Raw genomic sequence first — 21,168 nt, forward strand, 5'->3', positions numbered from 1 at the left:
TGCTGTCTTATGTCTGTGTTTTTTGTCTTCCCGAAGAAATGGTAAACTCAGTTGTCATTTTTCATTTTGCTTTCCAGGAGCCCCGATGTTTTCTTGGATATAGAACAAGGCTCTTTGGCATTTCTCCCTGTGAGTAATGATCTATTTATGGACTTGTTCCTCTGGCACATTTCTCCTGACACAGTTCTCAAGACACAGAGAAAGAAAGAATGAATTCAGGCCAACTGGATCCCGACTATGGCAAATGGAATGAAGGAGCAAGAGATTCATTCAGTCAGTCAATGTACAAATATTAATTGAGTCTCTTTTATAAAATAGGCTGGGTGCCCACCTACCAATATGGTACAACTTGAGGAAAATCACTAAGCTAAAGCACCTCACTCAACGATAAAGGTTCAGTTCTTAACATTAGCCAAAGTTAGCAGCTCTGAAAAAGAAACACGTGGCTAATGAAAAGGCGCAAGAAAAAAAAGGGAGGGTTGCTCAAAGAGAGGAGGGCACTCCAGGTAAACTGCAGTCACGGTGGATCTAGAGACAGAATTAACCAATAGCATGACCATTATAAATGTGTTTTTAAAGGAAATTAAGTTGATTTTATTTATGTTTTTACACTCAATATTATCTTGTATTAATTTCAGGTTTACAGCATAGTGGTTAGACAGTCATATACTTTACAAAGTGTCCCCCTGATATTTCAGGTACCCGCCTGGCACCTTACATAGTTATTTCAATATTATTGACTATATTCCCTATGCTGTACTTTCCATCCCCCTGACCATTCTGTAACCTCCCGTCTGTACTTCTTAATCCTTTCACCTTTTTCGTCCAGGCCCCCAACCCCCTTCCCCTCTGGCATCCATCAGTCTGTTCTCTGTATCTGTGTATCTGTCTATTTTGTCTATTTATTGTGTTCTTTAGATTCCACATATAAGTGAAATTACATGGTATTTGTCTTTCTCTGACTTATGTATTTCTCTGAGCATAATTTCCTCTAGGTCCATCCATGCTGTTACAAATGGTAAGATTTCATTCTTTTTTATGGTCAAGTAATATTCTACTGTATATATGTACCACAGCATTTTTATCCACTTGTCTATTGATGGGCACTAGGGTTGCTTGCATACCTTGGCTATTGTAAATAATGCTGCAGTGAACATAGGGGTGCACATATTCTTTTGAATTAGTGTTTTGGGTTTCTTCAGATATATACCCAGAAGTGAAACTGCTGTGTCATAAAACAGCTCCATTTTTAATTTTTCGAGTACTCTCTATACTGTTTTCCAAAGTGGCTGCACCAGTCTGCATTCCCACCAGTAGTGCACAAGGGTTCCCTTTTCTCCACATCCTCACCAGCACTCATTTAAACATGTATTTTTTAAAGTACAAATACTGAGCATCACATGATGAGGAAATCACACAGTTTAGACCTGAAAGTAGAAGCATGCTGGCTACAACCTAAAATGGGAGTTAAAAAAAATGAAGGAGAGAGAAACTAAGGTGGTACCATCATCAGAGTATAATGGACACTGCCTGGACTGACGGAGAGAATGACGTGTGCTCCTGATACAGATCGCGGGATGGCCACCGGGGCGAGGCAGAGCGAGGATGGGAGACACACCGGCCAAGAGACGACTGGCTTTACCCAGTGCTCACGTACGCACTTAACATTCCTGGTGTGATTCCATTTCTCAAAGAGCAGATGAAGTCGTTGGGTGGACTCCTACTCTGTAACTTGCTCTGATCAACAACTATGTGGGGTGAGGGAAACATCCTTAAAATGGGAACTTGAGAGTTCCTGATAGCCAAGGAGGAATATCTCAAGGACTGCAAAGAAGAAAGGAGCAAAATCCTTTCATCTAAAACCCTAGAAATGTTTGAAAGGACTAGGCGTATATATGTAGGGGGAGGAGAGACTCAAAGAGTAAAAATATGACTCAAAAACGATAAATGATGCTGCTGGGGAAGGGAAGGTGAGTTATCTGTAAGCTACAGTTTAACAACTATATACTTAAAGGGACACATAACCAAGATAAAGGCATAAAAATAAATTAATTATAAGATTTGTTAAGAACAGCAACAGCGAGAATAAACTAAGGAACAAAGGGTTCAGAAAAAATTAAGAGAGAAAAAGGGGGGTTCATTGGCTCTGATAAGAATAAGGGAGATGACAAATTGGGGCACAAGACGGAAGAGAAAAACATGGTTTTGGTGATTCTCTGGTTCCCTTGGGTGGAGGTACAGACTTCAAAGGAGGGAGGAGGCGGCAGTCAGGCATGAGAGCTCAGCAGCAAGAGCTGTCTGAAATGGTCAAGAGAATAGATGAAAAGAAATGGAAAAGAAACGGAGCTCAGAGAAAGGGAGCACGAGACTGGGAAAATGTCAGAGGAGAAGCTATTCTGGGTCAAGTCCACATGGCGCTACTGGTAAGGCGAAGTTTGTGTTTAGCAGGCCCTCAGTTTAGTGCATTTCTAAACACAAACGTGCTTAAGAATGTATATTGGATTTTGTAGGAGTAAACCAGGGTTGCTTAGTTCATTTAAATCTCTGAATGTTGGAAGAAGTTACAGTCCTTTGTTCATTTTTAACATGTCTGGATCTAAAGGGTGTTGTCAATATTTTGTTCAAGAGTAAGGAAGAGAGAAGGCAACTGACCCTTATTAAGAAGAAGATGTAGAGACTGCTCAGCACTCCTTACAATAATCATATGCGGTACGTGTCATTGGCCCACTTTTAGATGAGAAAATTGAAGGTCAGGAAGGTTAAATATCTTGCCCATGTCAAAGCCAGTAAAGCAGAACTGAAAATTCTCTGTTGGACTCCAGAGCCTACACTCATCTCATGCTATACTGAATATATCTCTGAGGAATATAAGGATGTCACAAACTCTTTAAGCATCGGGTGACACAATAGCTTACTACCTACACAGCCTTGAGGCAAGCCTCTCAGCTGACACTGTCTTGCTACAATATATTCGTTAAGAGCAATCATTCAAAATCTCTAAGCCAGTACATTTTTGGCTTGCTCTCTCCGGCCCATTGCCCAGTTAAGTTGCTCTGGTAGGCATCTAGCTCCCAACTCTCAGAAGCTCAGGATAATCCCATTCATTCCTGACTCTTAGCTCGGTTACTCATTCACTTAATCTTCCATTTACTCACCTACTCAACAAATATTTGCTGCATACTCAAATACGTCTACTAATCGAAGAAAAGGCATGTGTCCAGTTCAACTGCTGCCTGTCATTAAGGCCTCAGTGAGCCTCTCCAGGTCGTGCCTCTTCATCCACTTGAATCGTCCTGGTGATTTTCATCAAAAATGGTTTTGGTTTCTGCAGTCCCATAGAGGTAAAGGGCATGGGACGCTTATTTGGTTGAGTCTGGTGCTTTCAAACCGCACAGCCCTGTCTGGCAGGTCTGTTCCTTCTGTTTTAGGTTCCTGTAAGATAGCAGGTTCTGTCCGGATCCTCTCAGACCCCTCCTCCCTTTGACCTCTTCATTTTCCTTTTCTGCAAGCACCCCTCCCCCACCCACCTACAATTTTAAAATCAAGGCTGAGAACCTACTCAACTCCTCTGAGAAATCTCAGACACACTTCATATTAGAAAGGAGCATAGTAACCATAACAGTTAACAGCTTTAGGTTAGTAATTTTGGACAAACTAGGTAAAGTGATTGCTGGATGAATGCGAGGCATGCACCCTGTTGACCATAGAACACTTCCGAGTCACATCAGAAAGAAGCACATCTGATCCAGGGCGATTTACATTTTCAGCCAGCATGTGCATTTCCATGTGATTTATGCTACATGCTTTGGTTTTCAATTGCCAAATGAACAGTAAAAATTTGAGCCTCACATTCCTGGAAGAGTTACTTCATTTCCCTTCATTTTCTATAAAACGGTGGTGCTGAATTAGAAATAATGTATTAATAAATGAGCACTTGTGCAGAATTTTAGAGTTCACCCTCTTGAACATTATCTCAGAATGATTCTTTATGAGTTACTCTGGTCCATATTTTACAAATGAAACAATTAATTCTAGAGAGGTTAAGAAAACTCTCAGGACACACAATGAGTAAGTGTTGTACGTAATCAGGGCTCAAGCTCAGATCTTTTCATAAAATATCATACATTCCACTGCATTCCACTACTTCCAAATAATCTTTATGTCTCTTTCAAGGGCTAGAGGTGGAGATGGGCTACAGAGTTACCTGGGGGAGGGTTGGGAGTCGTGCATTAGTAGCAGCAAGGGCTGTCTAAAATCAGCAAGAGCATAGACAAAACAGTGCCAGGGACAGAGACTCTGGAGAAAGAGGGTGGAAGACTGGAAAAATGTCAGAGAAAGTCTCCTAAGTAGAGCCCATACGGAACAATTCTTAAGGTGAAGTTTCTGTTTCATCTCCTATCATAATGGAATGATTATTCTTTTTCATTCACGTTTTAACAATATTGAAATCAGCTTCATTTATAAAATATCACCCAGGTAATTATCATTTGCCCAGGTAGTTAAAATTTGATAAAACTTCCTTTTGGTCAAAGCAGAATGGGTTAAGTGACAGTCAATTTTTAAAACCAAATCGAGAAATAATTCAGAATGATGTTTGAGGAAAAAGAAGAGTACTCAAGTTTCTTCCTATAGTTCTTAGATGTTGAGAAGCAGACGTTCTTGAAAGCTGAACCTAATGTAAAAGTAACTTACTATTATTTTTAGGATGGGGTAGGCTGGGGTCTAGCACCTGGGAGGAAAAAAAGAGGAAAACTCTTGGTGGGTAGATCTTTCTCTTTCCTACTAAAGGAAATGTGTGGGAGGCCAGAAAAATTCCTTGACAAAAAGTATCCTTTGAGTGGTCTGTACATGTTTCTGGAAGAACAAGAGGAGGAAGATCGTACGCAAGTGTATGGAATCTAGTACAACCTCCCAGTACAACCAAGGAAAATGAGACTTAAGGCACGTAGTAACATTGTCTTAAAGTTTGAGAAAGGCATACATTTTCATCAGTTCCAAAGCATTTCCATGAAAATACAATAATGCAGAGAAAGAGGGGTGAGATTTACTCTTTAGGTGTCCAACCCATAGCCCATGGGCCACATGAGGCCCAACACAAAATCATAAATTTACTTAAAACGCTATGAGATTTTTTTGTGATTATGTGTCGCAATGTATTTAATACGTGGCCCAAGACAACTCTTCTTCTCCCAGTCTGTCCCAGAGATGCCAAAAGCATGGACACCCCTGTGTGATTAATGCAAAGCTTTGATGTATAATTAAATCCCTCCATTTTCCCACATCTTACTCTGCTTCTGAATTCCGAGGTTCATAGGTCAGCAGCAACTGAAGGTGATATTTTGACAAAACCTGACAAATTTGGGGGGTTACCAGGATAATGAGTCATATTTTCAGCTTCTTAGTTTAAGTCTTAATTTCAAAAAACAACAAAAAATGAGATTAAAGTGTTATAGAAGAAAGAGTAACAACCTAGTATTTCGTTTTATTTTGATTAACATGAATCTCTATTTTTTTTACAACCCAGTATTTTAAAACTTGACATCTACATGGTTCTGAGAGCTGTATCAGCTGTATGTCATGTGTAGATCATAAACAATGAAAACAGTTGCTACGGTTTCCGTAGTCCTTATGTTCTCAACTCTGTGTGAAGGTAAGTAATTTATTTATTCTTTACAAAATCTCTGTTGAAGGGAGGGGCACTTTTATCACCTCCAGTTCACAGATGAGAGATCTCAGACTTGGAAAGACTAAGGGATTGGCCTGACATCACAATGCCAGTGAATGGCAGACCTGGGGCTGGAGCCCAGCTCTACCTGATGCCACAGTCCAAGCTGTTAATCCACCACATGACCCCGCCTCCATAGCAGGAAAAGACAATTAGAGTATTTCAGAATTAGAGTTTCACTTATGCTCCCATCATGGAGAAAAGTCATCAGTTAATATAAGGGAGAGTTCATGCCTTGATTAAAGCTGGCGGGGAAAATGCATTTATTTTGGAACTCATTTCTTCAGGTTCAAGATGGAAGGAAGCGAAACTGCAAAATAAATCTCTATTAATAGGTTTGTAGAACACTCTCTCTAGGTAGTGTGGGCATCCTCTCATCTCAACATTAGGGTCAGATTGTAGCCTACCTTCCAAGTGTTGCTAAAATTGGAGACTATCTAGCCAGGGAGGAGGAGAAGATGGAGCTTGGGCAGAGTCAGATGGGTGGGGAGGGGTATGAGGATAGGGGTGTGGTCTCCGGAGCATCTTGTGGGTGACAACATTTACATAAAGCATGACTTCAAATTTGCTGGGGATTTATTGCTCATACTGGTGTTGGGAAGTGAATTCCCTAGCTCCCTCTCTCAGATGTGAGGGTTGTTTTGCAGGCTGGTATCATGGAATCAGCACTGACTTAATAACAGGCTGAAAACCAGCCTGTCATCTCAGTCTCTCCAATCACCAGCTGTGGGACCCTGGACAAGTCACTTAACCTTGGTGGACCTCAATTCTCATCTGGAAAAATAAGACAATTGGAATAGATTATCCCTTCCAGCAATTCTGTGAGTCAAGGGGAATTTACAGCTGTTGCCATTCATTAGGTTCAAATTAAATCCTCCCATTACTTTATCTCTTGCTAGGATGTGACCTCCTGAAAAGCATATGGTGTAGTAGGTGGCTCCTAGGAGGAGCTCAGAAAATATTTGTTCATTGATGGTATCTACAAAATATACACGAGGACAGATGGCCAAAGGACCCTAGGGTATATCAGCTGAGATCTATTTTAGGAAGAAAGGTAGCATTCATCCTTCTCATAAAATAGCAATATTTACCAAATGCTTACTAATCTAAAGAAATCACTTTCATTTGAAATTATAACTAAAAGTACAAGGTTAAATAATATGTAAAGCACATTCCCGCCTTAAAAAAAGAAAGTATATTAACAAGGAAAATGGGGACAGACTCATAGACGGAGAGCAGGATGACAGCTAGTTAGTGGGGAGGTGAAGGGGTTGAGGGATCGAGCAAAAAGGATAAAGGACTCATGGACATGGACAACAGTGTGGTGATTGCTGGGGGGAGGGGGCATAAGGGGACTAAATGGTAATAGAAAAAATAAAATAAAGATTAAATTTTTTAAAATGAAAAAATGACATTTTTAATAAACATTTCTCAAAACATAAAAAAATAAGATATGTAAATGTTAACGGACCAAAAATGTTGAAGGAACATACACCAAACAATTGACAATGGTTTTCTGGGAAAGAAGTTACAGCAGAAATCTAACTAATTTTTACTTCTACACCACGGGCTTCATTACATCTGCATTTTGTACAGTGTCGTAGTACCTACATAAGAACTTCAATTGATTTTGTGATTACTAAAATACTCTAATTGTTCCCAACTAGCCTGGCCAGGAATTGTTTGTGCCACATGTTATATGTCAGCCCATGGAAAAACAACCCAAAAGATTTTCTCAAACCTAGAGAGATTGCTTTGCTTTTACACTGAGAAACACACACTCTCTCTCTCTCTCACACACACACACACACACACACAGAGCTAATGTTTTTTTTTCCAGTTTATACAAGTGTGAATGAAAAGGTCTTACTTTTCTTTCTTTTTTTTCCGTTCCTGTGACCCTCAGGAGAGAAGGCTGCAGGCTGATTATTAGAGCATTTGAGCGTGTGGGTTTGCCAGGAAGCAATAGCTAGCAAAGGCTGGAAATGGGAAAAATGAATGGTAACGCAACACTCTCAACTAGATTTTATTTCCAGTTAATTATATCTGATTTCACTTGATCAGCGATGATATTGAATTTAAAATGTTTGGGTCAGGGGGTCACAGCTCCTTGTTATTCATCAGAAACATCAATAAAAGGAGCACCCCAGAAACCCTTGACTGTCAGCCGCACAAACCCATTACCCCTCATTGTGACAGATCTGCTCCATAATTACGAGCGCCTCTCCTTCCGTCTGGGTCGGGGGCGCCGCTAGCACACTGGAAGCCCTGATGCCTAAAGAGAAAGCCCCTTCTAACATAATGGAGGCAATGTAAAATATGTGTGTTCGCGTCACGTAAAAATTTATGACATTCACACAAAGAGGGGTATTTATTTCCTATGTGTATGCCTCTCTGCTTCCTGTTGATATTGATGAATGGGAAAAGATAAATGTAGTGTAGGAAGAGAAAATAATAGCAGAAGGGGAACTGACTGCTGATTTTCCATCCATCGACCCCACACAGGACCCTGAAGCACTGCACCTAAGGGTTTGGTGGCAGCAGAAGGCAATAGGGTGATCTGTCACCCCAAGCCTCTGAGAATCAGGATAAAGCAGGATGAGTAAAGGCTTCAAACCCATACCTGGGTTTGAATAAAGCTCCAACTTTGAGAGCTTGGGTAAGCTAACTCACCTTTCTGAGACTTGGTTTGCTCAGCTGTCAAATGGAGATACTAGTACCTATTCCAGCAAGCTGTAGAAATCAAGGAAATAATATATGTAAAACCCCTTTTATACTTGACAGTTGTACCTTGGATGTTAATTCGCAGATAGATATTCCCCTCAAAATTTCTTCCGTGTATCTCTTTTTCTCCTTTCCATTAATGCTTCTTTTCCTTCCTTTCCTATTTCTTGGGACAGAAAGACAAAGTTTTGTTTTGCTTTTTTTAGTCTTCTAACCTCAAATCTTCAAAATAAGCCAGTAGTGCCACAAACCAAGACCAGCCAAGTTGCTGGGTAAAATAATTTTTTCCTTTTTCCATCTTGGATCGTAAAAAAACTCAAAAATATAGTACATATAAACAACATACATAAACTTATAAATGAAGACCATCTCTGTGCTGCCCTTTAGCCCTGAGATATATAAATAGACAGGTAGTAGTTAGACAGAGCTTTCACTCGGTTAGGGCGCATGCCACACTGAGTCACTGCATTCTCACACCAGTGTGGGAGGCCTAGGGAGTACCCTCCCTCCTACTTTGTGGAAAGTGCCGAGCTGGGGCCAGTGTGAGGAGAGTGAGGCACCTGCTTCAGGCACAAAACTGAAAGGGGTGCCCCAAACTCAGTAATCGAGATAAACAATATTTTGGCGCAATATTTTAAAAAATCAAAATTAATGCCAAAAAATCCATGATGAACAAGTCATCAACATTTTAAATAAAGATAGGAACAAACCCTGCACTCATAAGACTCTGCCTCCCTCTGCTCACCCTGATTCTGGCCCTGGGTGGACCCTGAAATCAGGAACTAGGGTTCTGGTCCCAGTTCTCACACAGTTTAGCTACATGGCCTCAGGCCAATCGCCGAGCCTCTCTGGTTCTCAGTCTACTCATCTGGTTTCACTTGGTAGTCTGATTATAGAATTTTCCAGTGAAACTTTGAACTTGAAAATTCTATGATTTTCTATGCCATGAAGCTGCATTATAGGGGCATCAGCAATGACTCAAAAGAACAAGATTCATTCACTCAGCCAGTCATTCAACCCAAAATGTTTGGTGAACAATTATTATGTGCAAAGTGCTATGTTAGGTGCTAAAAACACAAAGTTGACTACAGAAACACACACACAAAAAGGAAGCCAACAGTAATGCTACAAGGTCAGGGCAATTTTCCATAGGAAGTGATTTTGACCTAAAGGACTAATGGAGTTAGGCAGGGGAAAACAAGGATGGGATTCCAGAAAGAGAGAAAGAACAGCTTGGTCAAAGACCTGAAAGTAAAACACAAAAATCTCAGTTGGGAAACTATTGATGTAATAAGGTTAGTATAGCTGAAACATAAATAGGATCAGTGAAACAAACAAAATCAGCCTTTGACTGCAGAGCAATAAAAAAAGTATTTGTCAGAGTGTCATGCAAAGAGTACTGGTCAGACCTGGGTTTCAGTCACTGCCCTGTTGCCACCTCGCTAGATGATGTGGCTTCCAGATCCACTGGGATTCTATTTTTGAACACACCACAAACATTTCCATGAAGAAGGGAGGCTTTTAATTCCCGAAGAATGTTGCAAACCTCACATCTGAGATATTTAGAGTATTCATCCCTCAGCACCAAAGAGGCACTGTAATTAACACATGTCTTCACGTCCCTGGAAACAATCTGCTAAATAGCCAAGTAGCTGTTGTGTGATGCCCGTGAGCCTGAAGAATGCGAGGACCAGCCTAAAAGCAAGCAAACTTTTCTGTTGTCGTTTTGGGCATCTCCTCCACCTAGACTTATGATGGTGGAGCTGGCCCGCCCCTGCTATATTTCTGTCTGCTGACTTAATTCCTGCACTTGGGATGATAGGATTAAAGCCGGCAATTTACAACCACCAAAATATCTTTAAACCATGCTGAAACACACAGTCTCCGGAATCCTGAGCATGCTGTCACATATAATACCTACTATTTATTGAGCACTTACTCTGTCTATGCCAAGCTTTGCAAACATGAACTCATCTAACCCTCACAATTGTGGGGATGGGTTAAGATGGTTATCTCCATCTAAAGGACTGGAGTAATCTGAAGCAGGGAGAAGTAAATCACATGCCCAAAGTCACACAGTTGATGAGTGGCACAGCCAAAATTCAAACACAGCCTAACTCCAGAGTCTGTGTTCTCAGTCACTGTGCTACATAAACAAGATTCATCGTCCTGCACGCCCAAGTGACACCCTTAGAGTACAGCACCCAGGGACTGCGGAAGTTTCCAGAGCACTCAAGGAGCTGAATTCTCTGGGAGTCAGTAAGCTGATCAGTAATTCGGTTACGGGGGAGAAGGGCATATCCCACATCTGTCTTCAAATCCACCTTTCTGTGCTCTTGGAAGGAGGTGCCCTTCCCCCCCATCTCTTCTCTCATTTCCCATACCTTTTGTTCTGCTTAGACACCAGCTCTTTCCATCTGTTCCCCCTGGATAAACACCGCATTTGAAGCTCACTGAACCTTCCCCCTTTGGCCGCATAATTCTTTCCCCCACCAGGCATCATAAATGACTGATATGTACACCTTGCCTGGATTGCCTCGCTTCCCATTCCCCACTGAACTCCCTGACACAGGCTCCTGAGCATGCTGCTGTGCTAATACTGCCTTGTAAATGGTCACCAGTGAACTCCTTGTCATTGCTTTTATTTTTTTAGTTCTCTATTTTATCTTTTTTCAACCTCTCAGCGCTTAACATCATCCTGGTAATTTACACCTCCGATGAGAGGAGACAGTTTATGGGATTATCAAAATGGACTTTGAGACCCAATTCTGCCACTTACTGGCTTGGTAACTTCGGACAAGCTCTTGGAATCTCTGTCTCAGGCACCTCAGCTGTCGAATGGAGAAGAGAGCCTCAGGGGCAGGGGGACTACATGAGGTTCCACACATGGGCACTCACTCGAGGCCTGACGCACAGGTCTGATGGTTTCAGTGAAGTCGGATCACCACGTCTCGTGAGTCCCTTACACTTTTTTTCATGCCAGTTCTTTCCCATCTTTTCTGAGTTGTCTATGGTACTTGTCTCTCTCCTTACTTCCTAAATTTTGCTAAATGCTGAGACTTACTCTTCGGCTTTGTGGTCTCCTGCTCTCTCCAGCCTCTCCCTTAATAAAAACAATGGTTGACATTTACTATGAAATCACTACACACTGCGATCTGTGCTATGTGCTTTCCAGGATGTTCCAGGTTCACCCCGAAATTAATTTCCACAAAACAGCACTGAGACTTCCACTTTTCTGAGTTCACGTCCCTCCCCCATTCCTCTGCTGCCATTCATCCAGCTGCCAAAGGTCAAACCCAAAGCTCTATCTTTGATAATTCCTTCTCTTTCGGCCCCTGTAGTCAACCTGAAAACAAATGCTCATGTTTTTGCCCATTCTGACATCTCTTATTGGGATTTTAAGATTGTAACTCAATATACTTGGGTTTGGCTCAGTAAGGGACCCAATTCCTAGGGCTGCGTGGTTATGAGTGGAATGCCAAGGTGCTGTGAGCTCTTTAAATGAGACACTGTTTCTTACAAATTCCCTGGCCCAAGATTATCTGAAAAGTTTGAGCAAAGCACCTGAAATTAGAAAATCCATATAAGTCAGGGGACAAGGAATCAGAAATTGTGCTAAGTGCCGTTGCTTCCAAGAGGGGCTGACAATATAATTTTTTAATGTAAAAAATGTCATATCATAATGCTGCTTTCTTATTGGCATGTCATAGGACAGTTCCTTATAGAGGCAGTCTCTCTGGATCATTTTGTCATTGGCCTCCCAAAGCATGATCACCTTGGAAAAATGGAAGTCTACTACTTTTATTCAGGAATCATCACTTCAGGACTGAAGTTCCTCATTCATTGATTTAATCATTCATTTAACAAATATTCACTGATTCCCTACTCTATACCAAGCCTGTGATGAATGCTGGAGGTCCAGCTGTGAATACCGCTGCCCCAGAATACAGGAGAGGGAGCCACACAACTGAATGCTGAGGAAGTGGAGGGTAGTGTGGGAGCGCAGAGCGGGAGGCCCTTCTTAGATCCGCAGGGTTCTCTTTGCTCACTTGTCTCCCAGTCACAGCTCCTCCGCTCCACCCCCACTGCCTCCATCCTTATCATTCACACCTGTATTTCCACAGCAAGCTCCTTGCCGCCAGCCTCACCACCTGCAATCCATCCTCCACACAGCAGTCACAGCCCTTCCCTCTCTAATGCATATCTGATCACCTCAAACCTTCCCAACCTCCAAACTCCCTCCTAGCCTTTTGGATAAAACTGAAGCTCTTTTGCTTGGGATATTTCCATTCATATTTGATCTCTGTCTGTCTCCCTGGCCTGATGGTTTGCTGTGCCATGGAGCTAAAAATCCACAGCTCTCACTGCAGTCACACAGAACTGCTTCTGACTCTCATGTAGTTTTTTCTGCCTGGAAAGCCCTTCTCTACTCCTTGTCCTTCAATAGTCAGACATCTCAAGGTCCCTAAGAAACCTTCTTGATCTTCTTTCCATCCTGTAGGTGGATGCCCTCCCTAAGTGCTCCCATGGCATCTTCCTGAGCACATCTGTACCCACACACGTACCCCACGACATCAGTTGTCAGTGTCATCCAGTTGCTGCATCTCTGTATCCACACTCCAGCACCATGAGCTTTAGCCACACGGAATGCCTTACAGTTACCCTAACTCATTGCACACTCTCACCGAGTTCCTCTGCCTATGGTGCTCCTTTCTATCCTTCCCCACCTGGCAGAGGACTATTCATTTTTGAAAATATCTCAAAGATCATCTGCTCAAATCATCAAGGGGAAGAAAATAAAATTCAGTTACATGTCTGTACTATTGGCACTTGATTTGCCCTACAATTACGGCAATTAATCAGATTGCATCACAGTTAGCTAAATACTGTATTATGTTTCCTCCTCTTTGAAAACTGGAACTACATTTTACTTCCATTGTGTTTGTTTTTTTCTTTCCAGCCTCCAGTACATAATAGGTGCTGAGGTATGCTGTCTACATGTGAGAAAATCCAGGAGCAAGGATGGAGAAAATAGCATACACGTTAAGAGCTTATGGTAAAATACAGAGCTATCTTACTCTTGAATTATGTCTTGTGTGTTCACCTTGTATTTACAACTAGATCATAAACCCTTTGAGGGTCAGAACAATGTTATGTACATTTTTATATTACTTCCAATGCTAAATATGGGATAGGTGAATTTACAATGAATACTTCTAAGTACAATCTTAATATAGTACAACGAGTTGAACTTGCAGATGTAGGAAAAGGAAGTAAATCATAAAGAGAGAAAATACAGTGCTAGTAAAAAGCAAAAAATAATCTTAATTTTTTTCTTGCCAACTTTGGCAAAGAAAATGATGAGAATGTTCACCATGAAGTAAAAAGGACATATCCTGACAATTATATTTAAGCCCCTTCTATGCCAATTTCAACTTGAAAATATTTCTGAAAAGGTCTTTACTTCACTAGTTTAAAAAAGAAAAAAACAACTTTCAGGTTCTTATCTTACTTTTAATATACCATAGTGCTTTCAAAATATCATAAAAGCAAAGCTGTTTCAACAAATTCATCACTTTCTTAATTTCCTTCCTTTTTGTCCTTTCTCAAAAACTTCACCTCTCACTATGTTGACTTAGGAGTCAAGGTCTCTTTCATATGTGAACTTTCTCACTTAATGTCATGTTTATCATGTTTTCTCCCACTTCAAAAAGTTACAAAATGTTAGAAACAAAAATTAGAAAAAAGCCCCCAGAGCGGCAGTGGGAGGGCCTCCACCTGCCATCTTCAAGTGAAGAGAACAACCTCTAACATCCCATAGCCATAAGTAGGGCCTTCCAACGTCAGGAGCAGCTGGCTTCCGGGTTCCCCACACACTTTTACAAACCCAAAGCTCCTGAGGTAGAGAAAAGTCAAAAATACCTTATCTGCCCACCCCACCTTCCAGGTGTAAACAAAACATCAAGATGAAAACCCTCACACATAGCACTTTCTAGACTCTTAGAGAATGGATTTGCAATTCCTGGGATCAAGGGTATTCCTGGGCTAAAGATTAGCCCAGGAATAATCAAGTCTTTTATAGGCCAGATGTGAAATTCCAGAAATCTCCAAATTAGAGTCCCACTGATGAATAAAAGCCACCTACCGCAGCAGAAGTGATATATGAATTCCCTTAAGACTGCTGAGTACCTTGCCTCACCCTCGACCTCTTCCTGCCTTAATTGGCCTCTAGTCACTCCTCTCCTAAATGGCCATCATCTGTCCCTCTTCTACTCGCCTTTGTCCCAGTCCTGGACCCCTATCACGCTGACCCAGTCTCTGCTGTTTCTAAGAGCCATTAGATTTGAGGCAATTTCCAGGCGCACTCTAAGACTCCGGCCCAATACGACTGGCATTTTAGGGAATCCTTTGCTCGGGACCTCTTCCCTGGGACCCAAGAAACGGTGCCTGTCCACCAGCTAGGTATCAGGCTGCAGAGAATCTTTCCCACGAAAGAGGCTAAAAGGGAAAACGATATCCCCACAAAGAAAAATAACCCAGAATCCTCCACATTTTCCACGTGTGTGTCATAAAACCCCAGGGCAAAAATAAAGCCCAGCTTCCCTGGCTGCAGCCGCTGCCAAGGCAGCCCCAGCCCCGCTCCCAGGGCCACCGCCTTGGTGCGCGTGAAGACAGCACCTTCCCGGGGGAGGAGAGATCCTGGCGCTCAGCGTTTCTAGGAGGTGATTATGGCAAGCCTTTCAGTAACTCATCATTCATCCCCGCACTGACCGGAGCCTCACCCCGGCGCCTCTGGCACAGGCGCTGAATAAGAAAGCCGAAGGCTGCCCCTCCAATTCTCCAGGTGACAACTTCCCTCCACCCCCCACCCTCCACTTCGAGGCGCCTGGAGTGTGGGGTTGGGAGAAGGAAAGGATGACAGGTGCCCCCGCCTGAGGGAAATTCAACGGCCACACTTACAGCTCGGGGTGAGAATCCCCACCCCCGCCCAGGCGGGAGGACTTGGCATCTGCTACCTGCAGGGCGCCCCCGCACAGCGGCTCCCGTCGCAGCCCGGAATCCAGCCAGGAGGGTGGAACAGGACAGAAGGAGCCTCCACGCCCCCTTTGTCTCCACGTTTCCCGAATGACAAGGGAGGAAAGTTTACGAGCTGGGACGGTGTAGCTTTCTGCTGGGTCAATCTGACACCTCGCAGGAGGCGACCCTCCCTGGGATCTCCCTCTCGCCTTGCACAGCCCCAGCGCCGTCTTCATCTGCACCTTGAAACCCACAAGCCGGATTTGGGCCACCTGCACCGCCAGGTCCGGCCGGGAACCTGACCCTGCCCGGAGTCCTGGAACAGCCCGCGGCTGCAGGAGCCCTACTCACCTCTGGTGGCTGAGCGTCCTCCGGTGCGCCCTACTGGGCCGCCCGGCTCCCAAGAGCGAGGTGCATTCAGGCAGCAGCTGCAGACACGCTCGCGGGGCTCTGCTGCATTCCGCCTGCGTGGGAGAGCTAGCCGGCTAGCGTGCGGCGCGGGCGTGGACGTGTGTGTTAGTGCGAATGTGTATGTATGTGTGTGTGCGTGCGCGCGCGTGGGGTGGGGGTGCGCGGGATCACAGATCCCCCTCGGCGCCCATCCCGTGCTCTGCCTCCGCCTCCCCCTTGTGCGGCCGCTCGCACAGGGTCCAGGTTTCAGGATCTCCTGTTTAATGAAAGGAAGGAGCAAAGGGCTGGCTGGGAGGGGGCGTAGGGGGCGTAGGGGGGCGGGAGAGGCGGAGGAGGACGCGGGGCTGCGCATGCTCAGAAAAGGACACTAAGCGCTGCTCTGGAGCTCAGGCAGAGGGAGGAGCGAGAGCTGCGGGTCCAAGCGAGCGTGACTGCGCCCACCGGAGCCTCAGGGACACCACCGGCTTCCCGGAAGGCAACTGGGTTTCCCGACAGGGAAGGTGCGCCCTGCGCGGGGATTCCCCGGAACCTGAGGTGCCGGAAGCGGGCAGCGGGCAGCGGGTTCCCCAATCCATCTTAGGGGACCGTTTCAGGCGCGAGTCCTGGCAACGCCGGGCTCTCCTCTCCGTGTATTTTTAGTGCTGGCTCCGGGGTTCCCGTGCACCGCTCTCCTGCCTCTGCGCTGCGGGGAACTCTGATGCCTCCTCCCGGAGGTCCAGGAGGAACCACAGGCAGCAGGTTTTGCATGAACTAAAATGAGTTATCTGATCTGTGCTTCATTCTTTCCCTCCCAACTTCCACTCTATAAAGCGCAGAAAAGGACAACTGTCCACTGGGGTCCCCACACAGGTTTGGTGGGACGAGGGCGGGGAGGGCGATACAAAAATCCTCTTCCAGAGAACAAAGCAGGAGTGGGAGGAAGATGAGTCCCAGAGAGCTCCATACTCAGCCTCCTTTGGAGGCTTGGTTGGGGGGAGGCAGACATTTGCCCTATTCAAGAAGGCCAAAAGAACAATAGATCCATTGTCCCCCTTGCCCCGAATGCCATAGAAGCATTTCTTCTTAAGTGGGGATTCTGGCTACTTGGTAAAGTGGCAGAACTGTCAACGCGAAGAGAGTCCAGTGAGAGAACCTGAGCCTGCTGTGGCGATGGCGCAGTAACCTGAGGCCAGTGGAGACACTGGGTGAGAGGCTTTGAGTGGAGTGGAGTGGAAACTCTTCTTTGGTGAGATTGTTCTATGAGCAAAACAGGCCAGTGGTTAGGACCCACTCACGAGCTTCCATTTCCAACCTTCTCCCAGTTTAATTAATCACCCTGTCTTTCCCATTTTCTGTCCTGCAGAAGACATCCCCAGCAGGGAACTCCTTGTGAAGATATGCCTACCTCCAGTTTATTCATTTTTGGTCCCCCTAGGAAAGGACTGCCTTTTGGTCACCCAGCTTTGAAGGGACAGAAGACAACCTACGCTATGCAAATCTTTTCCAAGCTTTCATTAAAGATCACCTCTGAGCACTTGTATGCAATGCAAGTGAGCAGATGCCTTCTTGCTGAACTCTGCCCCCAGTCCCATTCATCTTCCCAATAATGCCAAGTGACACTAGAACAGCAGGCCAATTAGATCAGACCCGGGAGCACACCCAGAGGAGAGAAAACAGCCTATCTAAATACCGCAAACAAAAGCAAAGTTTAGAAGAAAAGACATAGAGGAAGGAAAGAAGGAAAAAGAGGGGGACAGTTCTTAAAAAGTAAAAGTGCACTGAGTGTTAGTGACTGGATCCTTCTATCAGTAGCTTGTTGGAAGGGGTAGAATTGCAGCGTCTCTTTGCCTAAAGGACAGTGAGTCTGAGTCTCTATGCACCACGTAGGTAAGGGAGATCAGGTTCTCCTGAAAAGCAGCAGAGTCTCTGTAGTCAACCACTAACAGTATTTGGGGCTCCCTCTTCCCTGCCTATTTTTCTCAAGCCTTTCTCTTGGCACCAGGCTTCTTGGGAGGCATCCAAGATGGATCTGCCTTGTTACCACTTTACCCTCAGAACAGCGATTAGTGTTCCCTGGGATTGCAGGGTGTTAGGATTGGCAGGAAGGTCATTCTCCTGCCCTGGCAGTGTAAGTGAATGAGGGCTCTGAGTCCAAGCAGTAGGTGGGCGCTGAAACAGGGAGGTGGGGCTGGGGTAGCTGCTGGTCTCCACTATGTAGTTCTATCAGTAGAGACATACCAGGAGTCTTCCTCCTACTACAGTCAATGTCCAGCGCTGCCTGGCCGACAAGCATACTCCCTTTGTCCGAGCCTGGCCTTGGGTGAAGAGGAAAGGGACACTCTCTGTTCATCATCTCAAGGCTCTAACAAGGTCAAGAGTGAAGGAGACTTTATAAATCTGGAATTGCAAATAAAGTGTAATCCCTTTATGGTGTTGCTATGAGAGGGTGAACTGGCAGTTCTGGAAGAGATTTTTACCGTCTGGGGAGTGTGGAGGAAGCACAGGCAACATTAACTGAGATCATGTACATAAAACAGTGCCTAGCGCGTAGCAAGCTCTGTATAACTTGTAGCTGTTCTTATTTTGGTTATTAACATTTTCATTATTATAATGCTTTTTAAGGCCGAGGAGGCTTTTACCCCCTAAGCTTAGACAAAACAGATGAAAGCCAACTGCTTTCCAATTTTCCTGCTGGCTTCCTCCATCGCCCCTCACACATCACCCTGATCACTGATGTATTCAAATCCATGAAATGAAAAGCATGCTATAAAAACGTGTGGCGGTGTGAAGGGTGAATAACCCCAGCCCTCACTCTGCACCCTCAGATCTGCGTGTAAGTGTGAGATAGCATGGTTTTTCAGTAATATGCCTGCAGCACTTTTTGCCACTCACATCTCACAGAGATTGAGGACACCTCCCACCTGGCAGTCAGGGTTTCCTGCTATAACACCCACCGACACTGACTCACCATGCTTTGTATTTTCACCTTTTTTTCCTCCCTTTTAATTTTAGCTGTCTAATGTGTTACTCCTGCTAGGTAACAGAGTGCCCAAAGCCAATTAATATGCACCCATCTGCAGATGGTTTTGAGAGGAAAAAAGTAATGGTAAGAAATTTGGTGGCTGCAGGTATTTCCAATGCTCCTTAAGTTCAGGTTTCAGATTTAGCATTCATCTTCCTACCTAGTGGACAATCCCTAAACTTAGTATGTGTCTCCACCAATGAAAGAATCCAGTGGCCTCACTTCCTATGTTAGTAAAATAACCCAGCCTTGTTGGTGCTCAGAACAATATCAATACAAAAAAATTAATAAAAACCAGTAATAGACACAGTATTTGAGCATAGAACCCTCCAATGTTAAGGGTGGTATAGAAATGCCTCAGTTCTTAGAAAATTATACAGAAATAATTCCATTAGATTAGGTATTGCTGAAATGATATAACAACTCCATAGTGATGCAGTATGCTCGTAAGTTGTGCTCTGAATATTTTCTAATAATTAGGAAGCTTACTTAACCATTTGCATTGGAATTGTGTTCTACCTATAGTTCTGTTTTTTTAAAATACCACTCTAAGGAGACAAATAAATTTATAAGTTTTTCTTTTTGTATAAATTACATGTACTGTGTATACAGTAACCTTTTCTGGTTTAGTAAAAATGTCAGGCCATGACTATAAGGGCGAAACTAGTGATTTATTATTGTAAGAATCAAAGTGTTTCTGTGAACCTCAAAAAATATTACCGAGCTATCCCCATAACCCTTTCTATGTATTCTTATTGTCACTCTTAATACATTGTCTTTTTTTTTTTAATGACTGACTTGCTCCCACTTAGGTCAGTTGTGAGCTATTCAAAGGCAGAGGTTCAAATCTTTTTATGCTTCCAGGGCCTCATGAAAGTAAGCAAGTAGTACTTGTTGACTAAGTGTTTCAAGAGGGAATGAATAAATACATAGCCCAAAATAAATTTCTGCTGGTAACATGTTGACTTTGAAAAAGACTCCCAAGTACCATGACCTTGGTACTACTTCTAGATGATGAAGTCAATAGACACTGTTTTTTAAAGATTTGTGTGTTGTGTGTGTGTGTGTGTGTGTGATTAACTAAAAATGGGAGTTGGGTGAGAAGGCAAAGCAGGTTTCTGCAGATAGCTTTTATCCCCTTGGAAACATATAAGTCAAGCCCATACTTATTTTTCTGGTTCAGAAAGAAAATGCATTTTAGCTCAAAGTATATTATTATTCAAAGGGTAGCTTCATGCTGGCCAACCTAATCCAGCCAGAATAACATTCTAATTTATTTAACTTTTCCCCTAAGTGGGATGAAACAGTTGAGTCAATAGTGGTTAGAACTCTTTTTCCCTTCGAAAGAAATAATCCAGAAGTGAAAAGGACCGCCCCCAGAATCTTGCCCCCAGCATTTCTATTATTGCTGCCTTGAGTGAAAGGGACCAGTAGAACATCGGTTCTGCCACATTCCATCCTCCACACAGACCAGCCCTGGCACTCTCCTCAGATTATCTTCATCTGAGGGGCCCCATGTTTCTTACTAGGACCCTGACTGACACACATTTAAAGAATTTTTAAAATTTTTATGGACTCTTTTGAGAAATCAGCTGACAGTCTTATGGGAACCCCTTTGTAGGTAACTGTGTCCTTTTCTCTTGCTGCTTCTAAGATTCTCTCCTTATTTTTAATCTTGGGTAATGTAATTATGATGTGCCTTGGTGTATTCCTCCTTGGGTCCATCTTCTTTGGGACTCTCTGAGCTTCCTGGGTGGGAGGGAGGGGGTGGGCAGGATGGAGTTGAGTGAAGGGGCGGAAAAGGGACAACTGTAATAGCATAATCAATAAATATATCAAAAAAAATTTTATGGACTCACCTCACCCATTTTGGACCTAACACTTGTTGCTAATTCTTCTGCCCTGATTTCTGGATTACCCCATACACCAAGATTTGTATTCTGAGTACCACCTTCTGTGGCCCAGCCTCCAGGATCCAGGTCCATCTGTTGCTGAAACTCCTATCCAGTCTCCCATCCCCACAGGTGGGACCCAGACACCTATCACTGATTCTTGCACTGTCTGGTTCCATCCTTAGTTCCATCTTTGTTATCTCCTCTTGGAAATTTCTGCAGGAATTGTTAGAATTATGACTCAACTTCCCTTGGTTTTTACATGTTGTAGACATTCCACTGCTAGCAATTCCCGTCTGCTGACCCCACCCCAATCCAGGAGAGACTGATCTGCAAGAGCCCATCTATCCCTCTTCTTAAGTCTGTCCCATGCTGCCAATGTGGAACCCTTCACCCCC

General features: G+C 43.8%; 1 protein-coding gene across 2 annotated transcripts in view; it reads right to left on the reverse strand.

Moving 5' to 3' along the window:
* Nucleotides 1-16,163, reverse strand: part of PLPPR1 (phospholipid phosphatase related 1) — a 229,977-nt gene extending 213,814 nt beyond the window's left edge. Inside the window, exon 1 of one of the 2 annotated variants that reach the window (XM_024560050.3) lies at nucleotides 15,818-16,163. The gene's annotated coding sequence lies outside the window, so the exon portion shown is untranslated. The remainder of the gene's footprint in view (nucleotides 1-15,817) is intronic. The other variant, XM_045195309.2, reaches the window with a different exon arrangement.
* Nucleotides 16,164-21,168: the final 5,005 nt, after the last annotated feature.

This window comes from Desmodus rotundus, chromosome 1 (genome assembly GCF_022682495.2).
Source record: "Desmodus rotundus isolate HL8 chromosome 1, HLdesRot8A.1, whole genome shotgun sequence".
NCBI classification, from domain to species: Eukaryota; Metazoa; Chordata; class Mammalia; order Chiroptera; family Phyllostomidae; genus Desmodus; species Desmodus rotundus.